This window comes from Monodon monoceros, unplaced genomic scaffold (genome assembly GCF_005190385.1).
Source record: "Monodon monoceros isolate NGI ecotype Baffin Bay Population unplaced genomic scaffold, NGI_Narwhal_1 Super_Scaffold_11, whole genome shotgun sequence".
In the NCBI taxonomy this organism is placed as follows: domain Eukaryota; kingdom Metazoa; phylum Chordata; class Mammalia; order Artiodactyla; family Monodontidae; genus Monodon; species Monodon monoceros.
The window spans coordinates 73868930-73892050 of NW_021703767.1; the positions used below are offsets into that span (position 1 = coordinate 73868930).

The 23121-nt window shown below is 40.7% G+C and overlaps 1 protein-coding gene across 7 annotated transcripts in view; it reads left to right on the forward strand.

Annotated features, from left to right (window-relative positions):
• The first annotated feature begins 2647 nt into the window (after positions 1-2647).
• Positions 2648-23121, forward strand: part of ATP13A3 (ATPase 13A3) — an 82052-nt gene continuing 61578 nt past the window's right edge. For 4 of the 7 annotated variants that reach the window (XM_029214381.1, XM_029214385.1, XM_029214386.1 and 1 more), the window contains exons 1-3: positions 2648-2793; positions 3570-3613; positions 21912-21969. The gene's annotated coding sequence lies outside the window, so the exon portion shown is untranslated. Of the gene's footprint in view, positions 2794-3569; positions 3614-21630; positions 21649-21815; positions 21879-21911; positions 21970-23121 lie in introns of those variants that run through there. The other 3 variants (XM_029214383.1, XM_029214382.1, XM_029214384.1) reach the window with 3 other exon arrangements.

A 23121-nucleotide genomic window follows, 5' to 3' on the forward strand; every position in this document is an offset into this window, starting at 1 on the left:
GAAGAGGTCTGGGCTGGTGATCACTGATTTGGTAATCGAAACTGTGAGGATGGAGGTGATTTCCTAAGAGTGGAATGAGACGAGCTGTGGGCTTGCAGTGGAGTCTTCCATATAAGGTGCAGACTCACAGTTGGTGGTAAAACAGGATAGAAAGGGGCAGGGCACAACTTTTTAAAAAAATGACATAGCCATAGTACATGACAAAAACTACTGAGAAGCAACTAGGTCCAAGATGGTGAAGGATTCGACTTCCAGTAGACCTTGAGCCTCATTATACGCTCATTGTAATACCATGCTAAATGACACACCCACAGGCCCATGACAGTTTTGAGGCCAACCATAAAACGTCAAAAAGTGGAAATCCCCACCCCTTCCCCAAAACAGTTGGAATAATCCTCCCACTTATTCGCTTACGAAATCCATGCCATATTTCAAGGACTCTTTCTTCTTGCCTTCCGAGATGGCCCACACTCTGTCTGTGGAGTGCGTTTCTCTCTAAATAAATCTGATTTTTACCTACCACATCGTCTCCGAATTCTTTCACAATGAAGAAAGAACCTTAAATTCACGGGCAACAGTGGCACTTAAGGTGCCATCCAAGGAGGAAGAGGCTTTATTTACTGAGATGTGAGAACTGGAAGAGTTCTCACATCTTCTGAAAACCAAGACAATATTGAGATTCCAGAGGTGGAAGTCATCTGAGCTGTCAAATGTAGCAGAGAGATTCAGAAAGATACGGGTCTGCAGGATGCCTGCTAGATTTGGGAAAATGAAGGTCATGGGTTACTCTTGCCCTAACAGGGTGAGGAAAGGTGTTGGGGTGGGGGGAGAAGAGGGGAAGCGTGAGTGCCTAGTGCTGAGAAGGGAGGAAGTGGAGTCAGCAGGATACACCACCGTTTAAGAGGTCTGTATGAGAGGAAGAGAGATAGTTTTGTTTTTAGAACCTAAGCTTGTTTAAAGGATGAGGGAAAACAGCGACGAGCCAAGGAGCCCAGAGAGGTGCGGAAGGAGGCTTTAAGGGCTCCACGCCGCCAAGACAGCTTCTTAGAGTTTGCCCAACGCTTCCACGCTCCTTATCTCATTTAATCATTTGAGGGGGAAAACAAACGGTGAGTCTGAGCCCAGGAATCGGGGAGTAGAGCTGTAGATCCATCCTGGTCCCGTGCGCAGTCCATGCCACGTGGTACCAGGAAGTGCGTGGAAACCGTCCAGCTCCACACAACCTACGGGCCAGGAGCAGCGTGTTCCTGGCTCCCGGTGAGGTGACATCGGTGCCGCGGACTTGGGGATGTGTGCTGCCCCCAGATGAGGTGTCAATACGTGTCACGGACCAAGGGTGGCAGCCCCCCGCCTAGTGTTATCATGTGCTATGAACCGGAGCATGAACGCTCCCTGCCCTCGGCAAATATGCCCAAGTGCTGTGCACCAGAGGTCGTTGAGTCTCCTCCTTTCTTACGCTCCAGCAGCTGGGAGTTCTGTTAGCCGTAAGGTGAATGACAGTAACAGTGATAGCCGGGCCTTAAGGGCGCGGGCAAGGTAGTCTCACGGCCGACAGATGGCGGGAGCCCGAGGAGGCAGATGGCTGAGCGCGCTCCTCGCGCGAGTCACCGAAGGGACGTCGCGAAAACCAAACTCGCGATTTATTCATCCGGCCGGGGCCCTTCTCCGAGATAAATCTTCTGGGGAGGGAAGTATTTAATTTGCATCCAGCGCTGTCGGAAGAAACTCCTTACCGCTGGAGGCGGTGTAGTGGGTGCGTGGGAGCTTTCTCTTGGGTACGTCTTCCAGTCCTCAGCCCAAGGTCGGGCGAGCCAAGCAGGTTGTTAAATGCAATTTATAGTTTTTGGTTTGTTTTTGGAGGGGGGAGTCTGCTGTTAAGGAATGAAAGGTACCTGGATTGCGAGCCAGGATCTGACCTCCTCTCCAACATTCTAGTACAAGCTACCTCTGTGACCTTGACTCTGCGCAAGTTAAGCTAGGCCCTTCACTGCGACTCAGTTTCCCTGTTCATAAAATGGGGATTTGGACTATGATCTGGTCTGCACGGCCAGGATGGCAAATTCCACCTCCTCCCGCCAAAAAAATGAAGTCCTCCATTAGGAACATCCCCTCCGCAACAGCCGGCTCCTCTGTAGTGCCCTCCCTCACCCTTTTTTTTCTCCTCCTGCCTGGGGGGACGGGACCAAACGGGAGGAGGTGGGCGGGGCCGCCCCCTCGCCCCGCCCACCACGCCCCACCCCTCCCGACTTCCCCTCTGCGCCCCTCCGCCTTCGGCGCTGGATGAGGCAATCACGTGACCTCACATCCGGCTCGGGAGTCCCGAGCTCGCCGCGCGCGCTCCCCCGCAGCCAGCCGGCTCTCCCCGCAGCGTGATCCAGGCGCCACCGCGGAGGGGAGGGGGGGTTCGCTACGTCGGTGGCGGCGGAAGGCCGTTTCGGAGTGCAGAACGCCCCCCTCCCCTGCCTACCTCCCCCTGCTGCCCGCCCTTGTTCTCGCCCTGCTCCGGCTACACGCCGCCGCCGCGGGCGCAGAGGAGGAGAGCGCGGACGCTCCTGCGCCCGCCTCGGCCCGGGCCCCGCCGCGGCTCCTCCCTCCCTTCACCCCGAGCCGCAGCGTGCGGCGGCGGCGGCGCCTCGAGCTCGAGCGACCCGCGGCCGCCAGCGCCGGCCGAGGGCGATGGGGCTGGGCTGAGGCGAGGCGGCGGCGGCGGCGACAGCGGTGGGCCCCGGCCCTGCGCGGCTCCTCGGCTGCTGCGGCTGGGAGGCCGCCGAGGAGACGGCGCGGCGGTGCCGGGTGAGTGGCCCCAGCTTCCCCGAGGCGTCGGAGGGCTGGGTGAGCAGGGCGTGGAGCCGGTGGGAGGTTGGAGGAGGTGAATGGTGTTGTCGGGGGTGGCGGGTACCAGGTGAGCTCGTGGTCGGCCTCCTGGAGCCGGAATTGGGCATCACTTCTCGGGGAAGGTGTGTGTGGTGTGGGGAGAGGAGCGTTAAGACTGCGGAATGTCTGTCTGGGACAGGTGAGGCGCGGAGGAGGGCACCACGTTGTGGGTGTGAAGGCCTGGTTGGGACACGCCGCTTTGAGGGGAAGGCGAGTGTGTTGGGTTTGAGAGTGAGATGGTGGTCCAGCCCTTTCAGAAAGTACGGGAGATGGTGAGATCGAAGGTAGGGGTATTGGCAGGGTGCTTGATGGGTTTGTGCGGGTGCTGACTGAGGAATCTTCATTTCGTCCTTAGCCACGGAGTAGTGGAGCTCCTGGCCAGTCACCGCATTAAGCTAAGTGAGGCCCAGAGAGGAAAAGTGACTTACGACTTGCTTAAGGCCTCTCACTTTGACTCTAGAAAAACCCGGGGCCCTTTCTCCAGTACCTCCATGGCCGCTCTCTTTAGAGCCTTTGCTTCTCCCCACATCATTCGCAAAGTTAGGTTCTGGTGGATATGTGACCTCTTTTTTTTTTGCGGGGGGCGGGGGGGGGGGGAGCGGAGGGAATCTGACTGGGGATTGACAGTAGTAATTCAGAGCTTCCCAGTTTGGAAAGCTTTTGTGACAGGTGTTTATCATTTCCTCTTCCCACAGATCTGACAGAAACATCCTTGGATCTTGGTGTCTGGACATAGGAGGTATGAATCACTCAGATAATTAACTACTTTTTCATCAGTGTTTTAGAGCTATATTGAATGGTTACATTAGTGCAAAATGAATGGGTATGGAGTTGTAAACCTAGAAACAGAAACCTATGTTTCCTACATGATCCCAAACGAAATGAGTAGAACGTTTATGTATGTAATGGCTATTTTAGATCTATGAATCAGGAAGTTAGAATTTTTTAAAAATCTAAGAAATGCAGGGACGTTTAAGATAATTGCAAAATGAATACTTTTCTAAAGACTTTGTTGCTAAAGTGAAGGTGTTCTGATTTGATTGTCTTTTGAAGGGCGATTACTTAGTTAAAAATGCTCTACCGGGCTTCCCTGGTGGCGCAGTGGTTGAGAGTACGCCTGCCGATGCAGGGGACACGGGCTCGTGCCCCGGTCCGGGAAGATCCCACATGCTGTGGAGCAGCTGGGCCCGTGAGCTGTGGCCGCTGAGCCTGCGCGTCCGGAGCCTGTGCTCCTCAACAGGAGAGGCCACAACAGTGAGAGGCCCGCGTACCACAAAAAAAAAAAAAAAAAAAAAGCTCTACCTTTGCTTAGAATTCAGCCTTTTAGTACCAAGGCACATTTATTAATTTTGTTTCACTGGAATATATGTGGTATTCTTTTCTTAGGAGGATTGTTGCTTTGCTGAATAGGCTACAGTTGCCAAAATAAATGTATGCGGGCATCCCATTCTGGTTTAGCGACCCTTTTTTAAGGAAAGTCAGTTCCTGGAAGTTGCTTGAAATAGTAAGCCTATTATTAATAATTGTTAAGAAAGTTTACTTTTGCTGCTACCCTTGCTTTTGCATTATCCACCATTAAAGCATATGAGGATGGGACGGCTAAGTGAGATTTTTGAACATTATTAGAACAGCAAAGCCTGTTTTTGGTCAGGGGATTGGATAGGAAGAACGTTGACATTGGTTGGTTGCGTTACTTCCTAAGTAGTACAATTATAAAAAAATAAAAATATTAAGTAGCAATAAAGTTGACAGGCTTCACTTCGACTCTGTGTTCAAATTATGTAGTAAGAGGGCAGAGTTCTTCGTCCAGGCTGACCAGGAAGCTTTATTTGGGGTAGCTTTGGTTGTTAAAGTTTTAATTTACAACTGATTTGAGATAAATAGGATAAATTCCTATATAGATAGGAAAACAGTTTCACAGTAGTTAAAACAAAACTCTATAACCTGAATGTCTAAACAGTATTTTCTGATGAGTTTTCTACTTGGTTCTGCTTATTAGTTATTAGAGCTAAAATCCTTCTGTTGGTTTAGTTAGCCCTAAATAGTTATTTCATTTAGGTAACATCAGTTTCCCATCTGTTATATTCCGAGTATGGATTCTTATGTGGATAATAATGTGTGTTTGCAGCTACAGAATATTGTAGTAGAAGAAGCATGAACTTGGGAATCAGACCTGAGTTTGATCTGACTTTCTTAACTAGCTATTGACTTTGACCAATGCTGATGGTTATTGAGTAAGCTTACTGTATACTATGCTTTGAATTAAACATGATGTGAATTGTCTCATTTAAACCCCATTTTACAGATGGGGAAACTGAGGTTCAGAGATGTTAAGTTGCTCAAAGTCACATGCAGCTAATCCGGTAAACCTAGAAATAGAAACCTCTACGTCACATACAGTAACATAGAGCTAGGATTCTGGCTGTGTTGAAAGTCCCTTATACTGTTGCTTAACTTCCCTGTTCTGCTTTTTCTTTCTTCTTTTTTTTTTTTAATTAACAAAGGAGAGTACTAGTACTTACATCAGAGAGTTTTGAGGATTAGCTGAGAGCATTTGTAAGGAAAGGAGCACTCTTCCTGGCACATAGTAAATATTCCTTTCCCCCTTCCATTCCATATACTGAATCAGGGCTGTGCTTGTTTAGCATGGTGGTTTTGTAACCACTGTGAATATAAGGTTTTAAATGTGAATATACTTTATTGCTGAAATGGATAGCAGTCCTAGGAAATGGGCAATGATGAATGATAATGGGGCATGCTGTGGAGTTTTGTCTTTAGTTTTTGTATTTTTTCCCACTGGTCTAGGTGATGGTGGAAATAGGAACTTCATGCTTGTGAATGACAATGAGGTGGTGGTTGTAGTTTCTAAAATCTTAGAAGACAGAAGTAGAATTTCAAAATGATATTGATTACTTGGTTCATCTAAAGCTGGCTTTTGTTCACTGGTATACTGGGTAACCTAAGCAGGGGACCTTGTGAACAGACCCTAAGTTGAATAGGAGTTAGCAGCTTATCACTAACTGGACAACATTCTTAAAACAACTCACAGTGGTATGCTAAAGGAAGATAATCTAGTGTCTGACGTCTACCTGATACATAACCAGAAGGTTTGTTCCAGTGATGGAATGTGTTCTGAATGTGCTGTATAGCTCATCTGGTTAAACCTGGATCCAAGAGTTAGCTGATGGGATTTAGTCTTTGGTTTTAGAACATAGTTTTTCTGTGTGAAATGAAGCCAACTGGCCTGTTGGAGAGAGTAAATCTGTAGTCATCAAAACCGTATTCTAATTAACCCACTTAACTAGTCCAGGTAACAAGCAAGAAGCAAGGAAATTATCATTACAGTCTTACTTTAATGTTGTTGATCTTCATATTTTGAGAGTAGAGAAATGAGAGAGGATCAGGATTGGGCTACATATTTTAAGATTTAGGTTAAAAAGTAAAAGGTTCTAGGCTTATTTAATCTGGAGAAAAGTATGTATCAGTTACAAGGTAGAATGTCCTGAAGTTAATGGTAACTAGTAATTATAAAAATTGAGTTAAAAACATATTAGTAAGATTAAAAATAGAGGTAATGTGAAATGTTATGAATAAATGGTAACTGGAAAAAACGATCACTGTTACAATGGTGAGTTGAAAATGATTTTTTGGTCCTCAGTAAGAAGGGAGAAAAGTGGAATGAAGGAAAGGGAGAGTTGTCCAAATAATCGAATATCTGAGACAGAGGAAAGTTGAGGATGAGGATTGCTGAAGAGTTTCCAGAGAGCTATCCCAACACCAGGCCTCGTAATATCTTCAACCCACAGGCTTGTATTGGGGCCTTTGCTAGGTCTGAGATTGTAAAATATTAACTCAAATAGCAAACTTGGAGACTGTCCAAATTAAAAAAGGACTTATGTACCTTATGTATGTGTCTCCCCAAGGGAAGGGTCCACGTAGATTTATGAAAAGGGAGCTTCTCAGAGGCATGTATCTTTGAAGTTACAGGTGAAAATGCATCTTTTATCTTATCTATCACCAAAGGCCACTAATGCTAGTATGAGCTGGGAATGCAGGAAGAAAGTAGTACCCTGTGTTTGAAGTCTGTTTTTTTGTATGTAAGATGGGATGAATGAAGTGAGTTGTAATTAATCTTTTTTTTTTGTAATTAATCTCTTAATCAAAATTTCTCTCCTGTTGACTCTTTCACTTACTCGCTGTGGATCTTGCTTTTAAATAACCCATTGAGGGAATTCCCTGGAGGTCCAGTGGTTAGGACTCTGAGCTTCTACTGCCCGGGGCCCGGGTTCGATCCCTGGTCGGGGAACTAAGATCCCACAAGCAGCACAGCGTGGCCAAAAAAAATATATATATATATCTCCAATGACACTCAGATACTAGTTAGATTAGAAGCATAATTTCCAGGAAAGCTGAGTTAACTGTAAAGTAGAATTTCTTGATTACATGATGTGGAACACGCTGATATCTATATAATCTTTCTCAGAAATTATTAATAAAATTTATTTATATCTGTTGTTGGGTGATGAGGTGAAAGACAGGTCTGCCTCAGTGATAGCAAGCTAGATTGACTCCTGTTTTTTTGTTGTTTTTTCATTTTTTTCACAAAGGAATTTATGAGTTGGACATTGAAATAAGGAGGTATGAGATTGGAAAATAATAATGCTGAGTGGTTGTAGGTTATTTAGACTAGCCCCTTCTTTTTATGGGAAAGGAAACTGATGTCTGGAGAGGTAAGTGACAGCATGTTGGTAAAGGAGAAGCTTCCTATTAGTTGGGTGTTCTTTTCACCCTTGTCTTTAGTTTGTACTCTGTAGTAATGGCACATCTCAAAACTCAATGTATGTTTTGTGGGGTGTTTTTTTTTTTTTCTTATTGAGAACCAACTTTAAAGGATTGATTTGGATCACTTGACAGACTTCTATTACATTTTTAGTTTATTTTAAAATAAGTCATGGAACAGCTCCCACATGTGTCTAGCATGGCTTCTTTACAGCATCCCTATTGCTCTATTTTTCCTATTTGTAAAGTAGGATGAAAAATATGTTAGTAACTTACTTTGATATATAAAAGACAAGTATTTTGGTTCCTAATTCTTTCTGATCTAAACAGCTGAGTAAAATGAAATCCCCTTTTATGTAGGGGCTTTGGGCCTGCATTCTCATTTAAGATAAAAATCCTGTGAAGTCAAAATTACCCATGAAAAAGTCATTTAGGAAGGCCACCAGTTTGAAAACTGGTTAACTGACATATGGTTTTTCAATTCTCACAGGTAGTTTTTTCTTCAGCTATTAGTATAGGTTACTTTTTTCTGGAATCATAATCGGTTATGTGCTTTGGATTGACCAAGGAACACCAGATTTAGTCTGCGTTGCATGCTCACTCTGGGACAAGGATGTAAGGGCAAGCGTCCTGCCACCATTATTTAGAGTATTTTTCTCTCTTGTTTTTCTTTTTTCTTGCAGCACAGATAGTTGAATTGTAATTAAATCCATATGTAATGTGATTCCACAGTGTGAATAATGGAGAAAGAAATTAGGTGTTTAGGAAAATCTGCTATTTCTTAGGGTTATACTGGGTGTTCTATACCACACAAAAAACCTAGCATAATTAAAGGGCTAAGTAATAAAGTTGGGATTTTTGGGGCACTGTTGGTACTTTTTATAATTCTAGATGGATATTCAGCTACTATCAGTGTTTTTTGTTTTTGTTTGTTTGTTTTGTTTATTTTGTTTTGGCTGTGTTGTGTCTTTGTTGCTGCTCGCCGGCTTTCTCTAGTTGCGGTGTGCAGGCTTCTCATTGTGGTGGCTTCTCTTGTTGTGGAGCACGGGCTCTAGGTGTGCGGGCTCCAGTAGTTGTGGCACATGGGCTTAGTTGCTTCGTGACATGTGGGATCTTCCTGGACCAGGGCTCAAACCCGTGTACCCTGCCTTGGCAGGTGGATTCTTAACCACTGCGCCACCAGGGAAGCCCTGACTATCAGTGTTTTTAAGAGTTAATGTCTCCTTACTGCTAGCAAGATTTGCCTTATTTAAAAACAACTCTGTAAGTTAATGTTTTCCATGAAATTTAAAGTATTTGAACTTAAATATCATTCTGGGGATAGCACAGTAAGAAAACGCCAGTCGTTAAAGAAATGTTATGGTGACTAAAGATTTAACAGTCATATGCCCTGGGAGAGGGCATGTGTATTGGTTAAAATGTGGCCTCAGAGCCATATACAAGTGATTTTGAATTCTAGCCTCATCACTTACTAGCTCTGTAGTCCCTTAACCCTATTTAGCTTCTTCATTGGCTGAATGGAGGTAATAAAACATAGAGAATTGTGAGGATAAGAGGCTCAGTAATTGGTAAATTACTATTATTTATTAGTTTAATAACATTTAACATATTCAAAACAAGTCACACTCCTGTGTGTATCTGTGTGTCGTGAGAGTGTGTGTGGGTTGTGATTGAGGATTGCTTTTTCTCAACTGGAGCAGCAGGCAATAATGACATACTGTTTAATTCAGGCTTTTATAGCAAAAATACCATGATTTTGCATCTTTGGTAGTGACATCCTATAAAGCTCAAGATGTTAATTTCATGGGTCTCTAATGTACATTTGATGTATATTTTTATCTTGATGTTTCTGGGTGTGTTTGCAGTCTCTTTTTCCCCCATCCTCTGTGTTAATGTTACCTGTTGTCTCTCTCCCTGGCTGCATTATAAAATTTAAAAATATGTTTATTTAATAGGATTTTATGTTTCCTTTTTTTTTTTTTTGCAGTATGCGGGCCTCTCACTGTTGTTGCCTCTCCCGTTGCGGAGCATGGGCTCCGGACGCGCAGGCTCAGCGGCCATGGCTCACGGGCCCAACCGCTCCGCGGCATGTGGGATCTTCCCATACCGGGGCACAAACCCGTGTCCCCTGCATTGGCAGGTGGACTCTCAACCACTGCGCCACCAGGGAAGCCCTATTTTCCCTTATTTTCATTTAGAGATTCTGGTTAGTGAAATGTGTCTACATCTTTTCTTTAAAAAGAAGTCTTGAAATTTTGTTTTACTTCTCTGGCCTTTGGATTGATTAGATGTAGTCACTGGTTCTTTGTAGACCAAATATTTTTTCCTTATTGTTTTCCCAAGCACCTGAGATGGAGTTCTTACTTACATGCTAATTATCATAATATAATTCAGTTTACTAAGTGAAATGTAAAGTACTGCAGGCAAGTAACCTGAGTAGCACTTAATTATTTGAAAGACTAGTCTAGCAAATTGTTAGTTAAAATAGATTTTTATTCCATGGGTCCTATATAAAAATATACTTTTTATAGTTATCACCACTGTCTTAGAGTTAGTTGTTGAATAATTTTGAGCTAATCTACAGTTGTTTTCTGTTCAGTTTTTGGTGAGAAGAGTAGAAAAACTGCTTAATTTTGTCAGGTTCAAAAACATCTTAATGTGTGTTTTCTCAAAATCCTTTCTAATCTCTGGTGCAGCCCTTACCTTTCCCCATGTTACTTTAAAAGTTGTGGCAATTACCAATTGTTGTAGTGTGTAAGAGTTGTGAGTTTTATAGGCAGTAAGGAAGGAGGCTGGGTTAGGGCCTCTTAGTTGAGCCCTAAGATTGTGTTGGCACATCTAACTATTGGATACTTTTTTAGTTCCTGTCTGTGCCAAGCACAGGGCTAGATGCTGGGTATATGTTGATGAGTGAGTTCTGCCTTCTTGGAGGTAAACAGTCTAGCAAGGGAACACGGAACTGCTGCTTTGCCCGCCATTCACATTGTATTCTTTGGGAATGTGGCCCCTTGGCACGTCCTTGGGTCTCTTTCAGTTGAGAAAAGTTCAGAATCTCCATCACGTACAAGTTAATCCATATCTTTGTCAAACAAGGTCTTTCATCATAACTTGATTCTGTTCCATCTTTTTAGCTCCATTTTCAGCCATTCCCCAGAGGCCATCCTGTGCTCCAGCTAGTTCAAGTAACTTGTATTCCTGACATTTTCTGGGATTTCTCACCTTAGCACTTCTGCATATGATAATTCCTCTACTTGGATTCCATCTCTCTCTTATTTCCCCTTTTTACTGCTTGTTTGCTTGACGAACTTCACACCCGTCAGGTCTTAGATCAAGGGAGAGTTCTTTCTCTGAAGACTCTTTTGTCCCTTGCCTGCCTCTTCCTCCCTCCCTGTGCCTCTCCGTGCTCCCAATGCTCGCATGATACTTACTTTACTGCAGTGTGCAACTGCTTTGATAGGTTTGTTTACTTGTCTAGCCTAGGTTTGGCTTCTTGAGGTTAGAAATTTAATCTTTGTAATCTCCAACATTTAGCACGTACTTGGCACGTGTAGACAATGACATTGTAACAAATGATTTTTTATGAAATAGGAAGTAGTGATAAACCATACTGATTCTTTCTAGAATGCTAATTTAATAATTACAGATTTATTTTGAAATATTAAGGATACTTGGGCAACATCTTGGTTTTCTCAATTAATTTGCCTTTTCCTAAATCAAACAATGGTCTAGGGTTGGATTTTAAGATATTACTTGGTTAGAATAGAGGCATTGTTTTTTTTTTGTTTTGCTTTTTTGTTTGTTTGTTTTTGCGATACGCCGGCCTCTCACTGTTGTGGCTTCTCGCGTTGCGGAGCACAGGCTCCGGACGCGCAGGCTCAGCGGCCACGGCTCACGGGCCCAGCCGCTCCGCGGCATGTGGGATCTTCCCGTACCGGGGCACAAATCTGTGTCCCCTGCATTGGCAGGTGGACTCTCAACCACTGCGCCACCAGGGAAGCCCTAGAGGCACTGTTTTGAGTTCATCGGTGACCGTGTTGGTGAGACTTTCTGTCCATAATAATGAAAAACTGACCATCACTGGTCTCTAAAGCAAATAAAACTTTTCAACCCAAAAAGAATGGGTGATCCGTAGGATTGCCATAGCACCAACTCCATCTGTCTCTGCTAGTAGTGCCCACTGCTGCTCCTGGGAAGCAGGGAGACGCAGTCAGGAGGACTCCCAGATTTTTATGGGCCAGCCTCTCTGAGTGGTAGAACTGTAATGCCCACTCCCTGTATCTCCTTCATGCTTAAAGAAAAAATATTTTGGGGACTTCCCTGGCTGTCCAGTGGTTAGGACTCCACGCTTCCACTGCAGGGGGGCACGGGTTCAATCCCCTGGTCAGGGAACTAAGATCCTGCATGCCTCATGGTGCAGTCCAAAATAAATAAGTAAATAAATAAATTGTTGCCTAGAGATTCATCTTAGATTTGCCAGCTTTGAGAAGCTGTAACCCATTTGTGTATGAACTTCTGAACAGAATAACTCTTGATGAACTGGACGAGGAAGTAGTTGATACTGATGAGCATAGTCTTGTGGCGGCGGTTGTATAGAGTTAGGTGAGGTCACTAAGGACCTGGAGAGAGGGTATTGGGAGAGTCAGGAAAGGGAAAGGGGCATAGGGATGAGATGTGGGAGTGGGGCAAAAACAAAATTTACTTTGTTGTGAAATTTTGCCCAGAAAAAGGAAAGATTTTACCCCTTCCTCACACCTCCTGTCTTGCCCTGTCTGATTCAGTCAGCTATGTTGCTGGGTGCTGGCCTGCTTCCCAACTTTAAGTCTGTTTTTAGTCTGTAAGCCCAATATTGTGAGACAAGTGCTGACTGCTCTGACACGTGTAGAGGAGCGACAGAGGTGGGACAAGTCTGCTGCGGGGTGGAAGGGACAATCAAAGCTTAGTAGAGAAAATAACTGACCAGGGGCTGGAAGGACTCACAGGAGCTCTTCAGCCAGCCTAAGTTAGGGAACGGCATTCTTAGCAGAAGGAACGATGTATATAAAAGAATGGAATCAGGAATCAGTAGGGCTCTTTGAGGAACAGCAAGTTGTGTTCTGTATAGATGGGATGTAAGGTTTGTAGGAGGTGAATAATAACCATTGATGAATGGAAGGTGATGTTGACAACTAGGCAGGGCCAGGTTCTGAAGGATTTTATGTCTCCCAATTAGTTGTGACTTTGTCCTTGGAGCCCAATTGGGTCTCTCTTTTGCCCCAGTTTCCCATGGTAGGCAAACACATAATAGTATCGTGTGTTGTAAGACTTTCCAAAGTCTTGCTGGCAAGAGGGCTACTTAACTTTGTTTAATGCAGTACTTTTCTTCAATTTATATGAGCAGTCAGTGCCTTTAAAATTTTTTTATTTTGGGGCTTCCCTGGTGACGCAGTGGTCGGGAGTCCGCCTGCTGATGCAGGGGACGCGGGTTCGTGCCCCGGTCCAGGAGGATCCCACATGCCGCGGAGCGGCTGGGCTCGTGAGCCATGGCTGCTGGGCCTGCGCGTCTGGGGCCTGTGCTCCGCGGCGGGAGAGGCCACAGCGGTGAGAGGCCCACGTACCGCCACAAAAAAAAAAAAAAATTTTGGAGGGACTTGTACCAGTTGGGAAATGCTGCTGCAGACAGTAGGAAGCCCTTGAAATTTTAAGCAGAGAGAAACGATCACATCAGGTTCGTATATTGATTAGAATGAGGGAGACTGGAGAGGGGATCAGGACCCAAGGTGAGGCATGCCAGTGCAGATAGGGTGGGGTGAGATGGGTTTGAGAAAGGCAGGAATGATAAGACTTAGTGCCCAGATGGATGTAGAAGGTGTGGGATAGGAAGGAGTCTAGGATGACTTCCCATTTCCTAGCATGGCTTTTTAGGCAAGTCCTATTCGTTAAAGGAGTAGAGGGAATTGGTAGTGGCAGCAGCAGGTGAGAGGGCAGGTTTTTGGAAGAAAGTTGAAACAAGCCATTTGAATTTAGCTGTCTGCAAACATGGACTGTAGATGTTTTTTTTTTTTTTTTAAACATCTTTATTGGGGTATAATTGCTTTACAATGGTGTGTTAGTTTCTGCTTTATAACAAAGTGAATCAGTTATACATATGTTCCCATATCTCTTCCCTCTTGCGTCTCCCTCCCTCCCACTCTCCCTATCCCTCCCCTCCAGGCTGTCACAAAGCACCGAGCTAATATCCCTGTGCCTTGCGGCTGCTCCCCCGTAGCTGTCTACCTTACTACGTTTGTTAGTGTGTATATGTCCATGACTCTCTCTCGCCCTATCAAAGCTCACCCTTCCCCCTCCCCATATCCTCAAGTCCGTTCTCCAGTAGGTCTGCGTCTTTATTCCTGTCTTACCCCTAGGCTCTTCATGACATTTTTTTTTTCCTTAAATTCCATATATATGTGTTAGCATACGGTATTTGTCTTTTTCTTTCTGACTTACTTCACTCTGTATGACAGACTCTAGGTCTATCCATCTCATTACAAATAGCTCAATTTCATTTCTTTTTAAGGCTGAGTAATATTCCATTGTATATATGTGCCACATCTTCTTTATCCATTCATCCGGTGATGGGCGCTTAGGTTGTTTCCATCTCCGGGCTATTGTAAATAGAGCTGCAATGAACATTTTGGTACATGACTCTTTTTGAATTTTGGTTTTCTCAGGGTATATGCCCAGTAGTGGGATTGCTGGGTCATATGGTAATTCTATTTGTAGTTTTTTAAGGAACCTCCATACTGTTCTCCATAGTGGCTGAACCAATTCACATTCCCACCAGCAGTGCAAGAGTGTTCCCTTTTCTCCACACCCTCTCCAGCATTTATTGTTTCTAGATTTTTTGATGATGGCCATTCTGACTGGTGTGAGATGATATCTCATTGTAGTTTTGATTTGCATTTCTCTAATGATTAATGATGTTGAGCATTCTTTCATGTGTTTGTTGGCAATCTGTATATCTTCTTTGGAGAAATGTCTATTTAGGTCTTCTGCCCATTTTTGGATTGGGTTGTTTGTTTTTTTGTTATTGAGCTGCATGAGCTGCTTGTAAATTTTGGAGATTAATCCTTTGTCAGTTGCTTCATTTGCAAATATTTTCTCCCATTCTGAGGGTTGTCTTTTGGTCTTGATTATGGTTTCCTTTGCTGTGCAAAAGCTTTGAAGTTTCATTAGGTCCCATTTGTTTATTTTTGTCTTTATTTCCATTACTCTAGGAGGTGGGTCAGAAAGGATCTTGCTGTGATTTATGTCATAGAGTGTTTTGCCTATGTTTTCCTCTAAGAGTTTGATAGTTTCTGGCCTTACATTTAGGTCTTTAATCCATTTTGATCTTATTTTTGTGTATGGTGTTAGGGAGTGATCTAATCTCATACTTTTACATGTACCTGTCCAGTTTTCCCAGCACCATTTATTGAAGAGGCTGTCCTTTCTCCACTGTACATTCCTGCCACCTTTATCAAAGATAAGGTGTGGACTGTAGATGTTTGAATCCGTGGGTCTGGAGCTCCTGAGAGAGCAGTGCTGACAATACTGATTGGTGGTTGCCACTCTAGATGGGCCAGTGGTGCCACCCTTTGCCCATGATATTGTTACAGAGAGAGAAGCATGGAGGAATTAATAGTTAAGAAGTAGGCAGAGGAAGTAGAGGCTTGGGGAATATTAATAAGAAGTGGACAGAGGAGGTAGAGGCTTGGTAACCAGGCTGCCTGCCTCAACACCCAGTCTAGTATAATATGAAGTAGATCAGCAGCATTGTGAGAGGTAAAAAGGTCATTTGCGGGCTGTCTTAGGAACCTACGCTGTTTTCCGTATGAAAGCGTGTATTTCAAGTACACGCTGCTTTCAAATGAAGTTTTGGAAAATGGATGGTGCTGTCTACATTAATTTGTTGGCAAGGCTTTTCGGTATAAAGTCACCCTGTGCTTGACTTTCTAGGGAAGGTGAAAAATGCTAATCTTAGTTAAGTGAAGATTTTTTTTTTTCCTGTTTTTAAAAGACAGTATTGATTGAAAACTGGTAAATGATAATATTTTGTAAACTAAAAATCCCTTTTCAAATGTCAGTCACTATTATTACGGTTGACATAGTACCCAAATACATTGATTTTTTTTTTTTTTAATCCTGAATAGTGGATTATAGAATGACCGTAGGAGATGAGGAAGTTTAGATTTCTGTGATGGTTGTACCATGAGTAAGGCCGTTATCCTCTTCAGTAGTAACTTAAAGTTCTGTATTATTGAAATATTTGCTGAATGGAAATGTTAAGGCCTTTATACTTCCTTTCTGTGCTGAATCAGCATGAGTAGGTTTCAAATTGGGGAAAAGGAGTAAAGTGGAAAAAAATTCACATAATTGAAAAAAGTTGATCCAAGTGCCTATCAGTTGTAAGTGGAAATTTGCAGGATTGTACTTTTTGTACAGAATGGTTTCCTGGTGATTTTGTGCTTCTTTGAGGTTGAGCCTTTATAATGTTTGGAAAAATGAAATGTGAACCATACTGTAGTATAGATCATGAGTAAAACTAATTTTGTTTTCTTGTAAGCATAATACAATAATCCTGAAGTGACATAATTTTGTTTTCTTGTAAGCATAATACAATAATCCTGAAGTGACATATGCTGAGTTAGTGAAGAAAAATTATTTTGGAGTTTGTTGTTATAAGAAAAATGAACATATCTGTAGTCTATGTGTGACTCCTTAACATACTGAAGATTTAGAAGTATAATTCTCCGGAAAGTTCTTCTGTTCTTCCTTTTTCCTTCTCTACCTTTCCCTATCCCCCCACCCCTTCTGATCCTAGTTCTTCCTTTCCACTCTCCTGCTCTATTTTGATACTTTTCTGTGCAAATGATTACTTCTTGTTTCAGTATGCAACTACAGTGTAATCTTTTTGAATATTTTTAATAATCAATTTAAACTCAGCATTGTACTGCCAATAATGCACTTTACTCAACTGAAATGACAATGCTATAACCAGTTGACACCAACTTTGAGTGTGTGCATGCATTGATCACTGCGTCACCACGGTTACCTGTCAACTGCAGCAGTAAGATTTCATCTATAAGTTATATCCCGATTTTAACTATGCTAAAATGTGGAAAATACGAGTCTTAGAATTAATGAATGTTTAAATTTCAAAGACCATCTTTTAAATTGCTGATTGAAATGTCAAACAAGTTATTAGGGATTGGATTAATAGCATTACATTTTAGAAGAAATAGTCACTAATTTGCATTAAAATGGAAGAAACATTCACATATATATTGCTTAACAAGAACCCTTACTTTACCTCTGAAAAGTGTAACTTTTTTTTAGTTGAAATATAGTTGATGTACAATATTATGTGTTACAGATGTACAATATGGTGATTCAATATAGTGATTATACTTCATTTATAGTTATTATAAAATATTGGCTATATTCCCCATGTTATACAGTATACCCTTGTAACTTACTTTATACGTAATAATTTGTACCTCTTAATCCCTTACCCCTAAAAGTGTAACTTTTAGTTTGGGGACTTAGGCACAAACAAACAATTTGGTTTATTTATACAGTTGTTATTAGAACTCTTTTTTAAAATAAATAAATTAATTAATTAGGCTGCGTTGGGTCTTAGTTGCGGCACACGGGATCTTCGTTGCGGTGCACGGGCTTTTCGTTGTGGCACGTAGCCTCCAGAGCGCACGGGCTCGGTAGTTGTGGCACATGGGCTCTCTAGTTGTGGCTCGTGGGCTTAGTTGCCCTGCGGCATGTGGGATCTTAGTTCCCCGACCAGGGTTGACCAGGGATCGAAACCCGTGTCCCCTGCATTGGAAGGTGAATTCTTAACCACTGGACCCTGTTACTAGAACTCTTGATTTGTCAGTTCCTATTGTATTAAATGCCCATGGCACACAATTTCTTTAGTGCGTGTTTTGAAATACTCTCATTTGTTTCAGCTAGGCTTGTTTGTTTGTAGGTACCCACTTTCACCCCTAAAGAAAAAAAAAAGCACAAAACATTTATAGTCTATTTCATAAGTCTAACAATGCAGAGAGGAATTTGAAGAAACTGTTAGTAGTAACATACATGTATAGGTACATGTGACATGGATTTCTAGTTGGGATTGTTGGATCAAAGTATGTAGGAAGTTTAAATTTTTGTATACTGTCAGTTGGTTTTCCAAAAAGCTAGTACAGATGCACTCTTAACAGCAGTGTATAAAGGTGCTCTTTTTTTGTGTGTGTGTGCCAATTTAATAGGCAAATAATGTTTTATCACGTAATTTCATACTTTACCTCATCTTGTTTTCTAATAGGATCATGTGCTCTTTAATTTTTACTGTTTTCCCCCTCCCTGGTTCTACAGCATTGTAAGGTCCCTAAATTCTAGTTTCAGATGATTGTGAATTTGGCAGTAATCTTTATAAAGGGAATAATATACCTGCCTTTCCCTCCCATTATCATATGTTTTATGTGTATTGCCATGTCTTATTTTTCCATTGAGACACATGAAATAGAAGTTCTATTATAGGCAACTCCTACTTTCTCTTATTAGTATTTCCATTGGTACTAAAAAAAAAACTATATAAAATTTCTTACCTTTAATCATTCTTGATCAGTGATTGCCTTGCTAAGGCTTGTGAAAACTGTCAGCCTCTTTTCTTACCAATGTTGGAACGTCACCTAGTGGTGAAAGAGTGCAAGAGACGCCTGTATACACAGGCGATACTTGTGTAGCTCAGAAGCTTTCATGGTTGGAGTAAATCATGAGTTATTGGGTTGGCCAAAAAGTTCGTATGGGTTTTCTGTAAAATGTTACAGAAAAACCCAAACAAACTTTTTGGCCAACCCAGTATTACAACCGTCTCATTTTAGTGGAGAAGTTGAAACCAAGATGGGTGAAGGAACTTGCAAAATAGTTCGTGTTGAATTAATTGACATTTAAGAACAAGTTGAAGCTGATTCTTGAGTTGTGTACTCTTTTCATTTGTTTTTGTTTTTTTTTTTGTATTTTGGGATAAAGTTGTATATCTCCTACTGTTCCTAATATAGTAGTGAATATGTCATATATGCTCACTTAATACTTATAGTTGAATTAGTTTGATAAAATAATTTAGAATTTGCTGTTGCTTATGCTGTATCACTGGCTAGTACTTTTCCTCAGTGGAGCCAAAATATGGAAGAGACAGAAAAATAAAAATAGCTAACTGTAGCTTTCTTGAAATATGCTTGTTAAAGGAGCCTTCAAAATGGTACTTGTACCTTGTCTGGGGTAAAATAACAATAAGAGTGCATCCAGGCAAAGAGAGTGGAATGGTCTGATAGAGACCATCTGGAGGGTCCTACAAGTTCAGGCCCACAGTTTGCCACGTGTGGTAGAATTAGAATTCTGTACATATGCTCAGTCTTCTTCCTTTCCTTTCTTTCTTTAACTATTTAAAAATATTATTGCACATAGGTGGTGAAAGCATTCAAAGAGCATGAAAGTCTCCCTCATTCCCATCCTGACACACTGTTACCCCTGATAGTTACGTCACCAATTTACAGATATATTCATCCTTTGGTTGTCTTAGGGGTGGGTGCCAGTTTTCTTTTGAGGCCTTTTTGGTTCTGCCAGTTTTGAATATTCACTCTTTAGGACTGGTCTTATCATAGTGAGCCTTTCTACTGCGTTCAGTTGTCTGCTGTAGCATTTTTCATAATAGATGGTAAGATTTTGAAATCAATCTAGCAATTATAATACTTTCATAACTCTCAGTCCTTGAGTATGGAGTTTTAGAAAGTCACATACATGAGGAAGGTTTAAGGGGAAGTACAAAAGTTTTAAGTTCAAAGTAACTTGAATAAATGAAAAAAATCTCTCATTCATATTAAGTAGACAAACTTAATTATGCAAACTTAATTATGCTGTATATAAATTATATATTTTACTCATTTCCTTTTTTTAATAATGAGAATAAAGCATAGATACCATTTGTCAGTCCAAAGGTACCTTCTCCCAGTTTTTACTGATTAAATACTATACAATTGACTGTAATAGTCAAAGCCATTATTTTGTCTAATAATAGTCTTACCACATGGGGTTTCTCTGAATAAATGGGTTGATTTCTTTCTTTAAATAGCGTATATAATAAAAGTGATAAAAATGTATGCATGTATGTTATAGTGCAGGGTAGGTTATGACTCTTAATGCTCTTGAATTGACCCTAAGACAGAAAATTGCATTATCTTTCCTAATTATAACTTATTTTGTTACAGCTATCACATTGTTTTATAACTTACAAAAAAAATAATTTTACAAAGACTGCATTTTACAAATGTAAATACAGTTTTAGTTTGGTGTATATTGGATACAATGGTCTTCCTTAAGCCTAAACACAGAAACAAAAGCATGTATTATAAGAGAAAGTTCAAGATGGGAAGTGATAAAGTGGGTATTGAGTAGAGCTTTGTTAAGATTTAGCTGGTATCCTCGTAAAATTTCCATGTATTCATTAAATTATATTATGTCATTCTTATTGTTAGGAGCTGACTTGAAGTGTTAAGTTTTGCCCTCATAAAGTTGTCACAATTTGGTTACTGTTGTTGGGAGATTGAGATTTTGTCATTCTTTTTACACAAATATTTGTATAGATACTAAAATTAAGGTTGGACAGTGAGTGGAGTTAGGATTTTATATTAATAGGGCATATTTCAGTTGTAAAGGTAGAACGCTTTTGAATTGCAGAAAGTCATCTTAATTGCTGTGGATGCTACAAATTTGACAATGAAATAATATTGATTGAAATATTGATGAAATAATACGGAATGCTGGCTTTGCTGTTTATACTTCAGAATCTTTGAAACACCCTTTGTTTTGTGGTTCTGAAAGGTGTGTTTATCAAATCTTTATTTAACATGTATAGGTATGTTTAATTCTCAGGAAAAAACCTAGAACTACAAAATAAAGTGGGATGATTCATTTTGTTTTTCAACAATACAAGGTGGCCCAAAAATTTTAGTGCAGTTTTAATTTTTAAAACTTAAGAAGTACATGTTCCAAACTTATAAAAAATATCATTTGAGAATTTTTAATACTTATTTAGTTTTGCAAATACTGAATAGTACATTTTTAATTTAATTTTTTTTGTGTGTGTGGTACGCGGGCCTCTCACTGTTGCGGCCTCTCCCGTTGCGGAGCACAGGCTCCGGACGCGCAGGCTCAGCAGCCACGGCTCACAGGCCTAGCCGCTCCGCGGCATGTGGGATCTTCCCGGACCGGGGCATGAACCCGTGTCCCCTGCATTGGCAGGGGGACTCTCAACCACTGCGCCACCAGGGAAGCCCTAATTTTATTTTTTTAACTTCAGTTTCCCTGAAATTGGCAAATACCAACAGAAGTAAAAAATTAAATTAAAAATATTTATTCAGAATTTGCTTGAGGTTTTACTTGAGTGGCAGATCATTCATTCCCTAATTCACCTCATAAAATTACCTGCTTTGGAAATCTAAGCACATACATTGAGTATCCTCAAAGAAAACCCTCCACATATAATACTATAATATTGTTACAGCTCATGCGAAACTCAGGTTTGAAGCAAAGATGCCTTAGGTGTGGGGATTCTATGCTTGTTAAGGCCAGCTCATCTTGTTTTAGGAAATGAGATCTGACTCTTAACCCTAGGTTTCAGACTGTGCCTTAAATGGTTCTTAGTAATTACATAATATGAAAAAATGAGTTAACTTTCACAAAAATTAGCATTAGATTTTGTGTGATTTATTCCTGATAGCTTCACTTTGTCCTGTGCTGCTGTTTTTACTCACACAAAAAAATCAGGTTCATTGTAAATGCAAGGAAGGGTTTGGTTAAGCACAATAGCCTATAAGATGCTTGCTATTTAGATAACATCAAGGCTCAGTCATGCACCGTGGAATTGGGACTTCAGTATGCTAGCTAGATATGATTTATTCACGTAATAGGAGCTCTGCAGTGACAGTCAGATGGCAGAAGGTATGTCTTCTGAAAACCCATTTAAAATTGGAGCATTAAAAAATCCTAAATTTTAATGTCTTAGTCACTTTGAAAACAGTTCAAAAAGAACCCAAACAAGTATGTGGCAGAAAATTGTCATTTGAATGGATTTTTATGCTTAGTTTCATTTTATTTTTGTTATTAAGAGCCGGCTTTTGAAAGCTCTGCTAATATCAACAGTTGGAAAGAATGATGATACAGTGCTATTGGTAAGAAAAATTTCTTTGTTTTTTATGATCTAGAAATTGACTTGATTAAAAAGCACATGCCCTCAAGCAAACCACCGGGAGTTATACTTCTGTAAGTTAAATGGATTTTAGAAGTTTGATATTAATGTTTTAAATATCTAATTGGGTAAATGGTAGAATAGTATTTAATATGTATTTTCATCTTGATAAGTAATATATTTTGAAATATGTTATATAGATTTTTATCTTCATGATGTCATAAAAATGTTAAGGGCTTTCTATATATGTACATGTTTTTAAAATTTATACATTTATGATATTTATATGTTTTAAATGTAAGCTGTTGCAGTTGTCTCACTGGGTTTTACTAAAAGTTTATGTGATGAGTGAATTCTTAGTAATTTCCTATGAAGTATAATATGTTTATAGAGAATAATAATTGGTGACTTTTAGAGCAACTTTTAATTTGAATTACTTAAATTATTTTTAACATTGCATCTTTGGTAAAGTTTGGTAAGACTTAAGAACTTTGCCTTAAAAAGTAGAACTTTGCCTCAAAAAGTAAGTTAAATTTCGGAGAAATAACACTTATAAAAAGAGTAGTGAGATAATACAGTCAAGAATTGTATTTAGAAAAGTATGAACGTAGATTGTTGTAGGCAGTGCACCATGTGTAATGGCTCATTTAAAAATAATTTGAGTATTTTTTTTGCTGTGGTCAGTTTTTACCTGTAGAAGATGAGATGAAAATATAGTTATCTTGGACTAATTTGAACTCTGTCAAGAGATATTTGGGGAAAAGATTTTAAATAGTTATGAGCATATGGAATTAAGGAAAACATTGAATTTTAATGATAGTTCTTTTTCTAAAATTATGAAAAGCATGCTTATTTATCTGCAAATATATTCTACATTGAAAACTTAGAATTTACAGAAGTGGGGAAGTACGTCTATATTTCTAGGCAATGGATGAAAGACAAGAGTGAAGAAGAGTTAGATTCAAAACCCAGGGGTAAGAGTTTATGGATAATACCTGAACATAATAGGTTGAGTCAGTAGATTTAGGACTCAGAGTCCTCAAGATTCATATCCCTTTGTGCCAGGAACGACTATCCTCTGAAAATTTTCTTTTATTTTCACTTCAGATGGGTGAATTTTTTTTTTTAATTCAAGTATATTGATTTACAGTGTTGGGTTAATTTCTGCTGTATAACAAAGTGATTCAATTGTGTGTGTGTGTATATATATATATATACACACACAC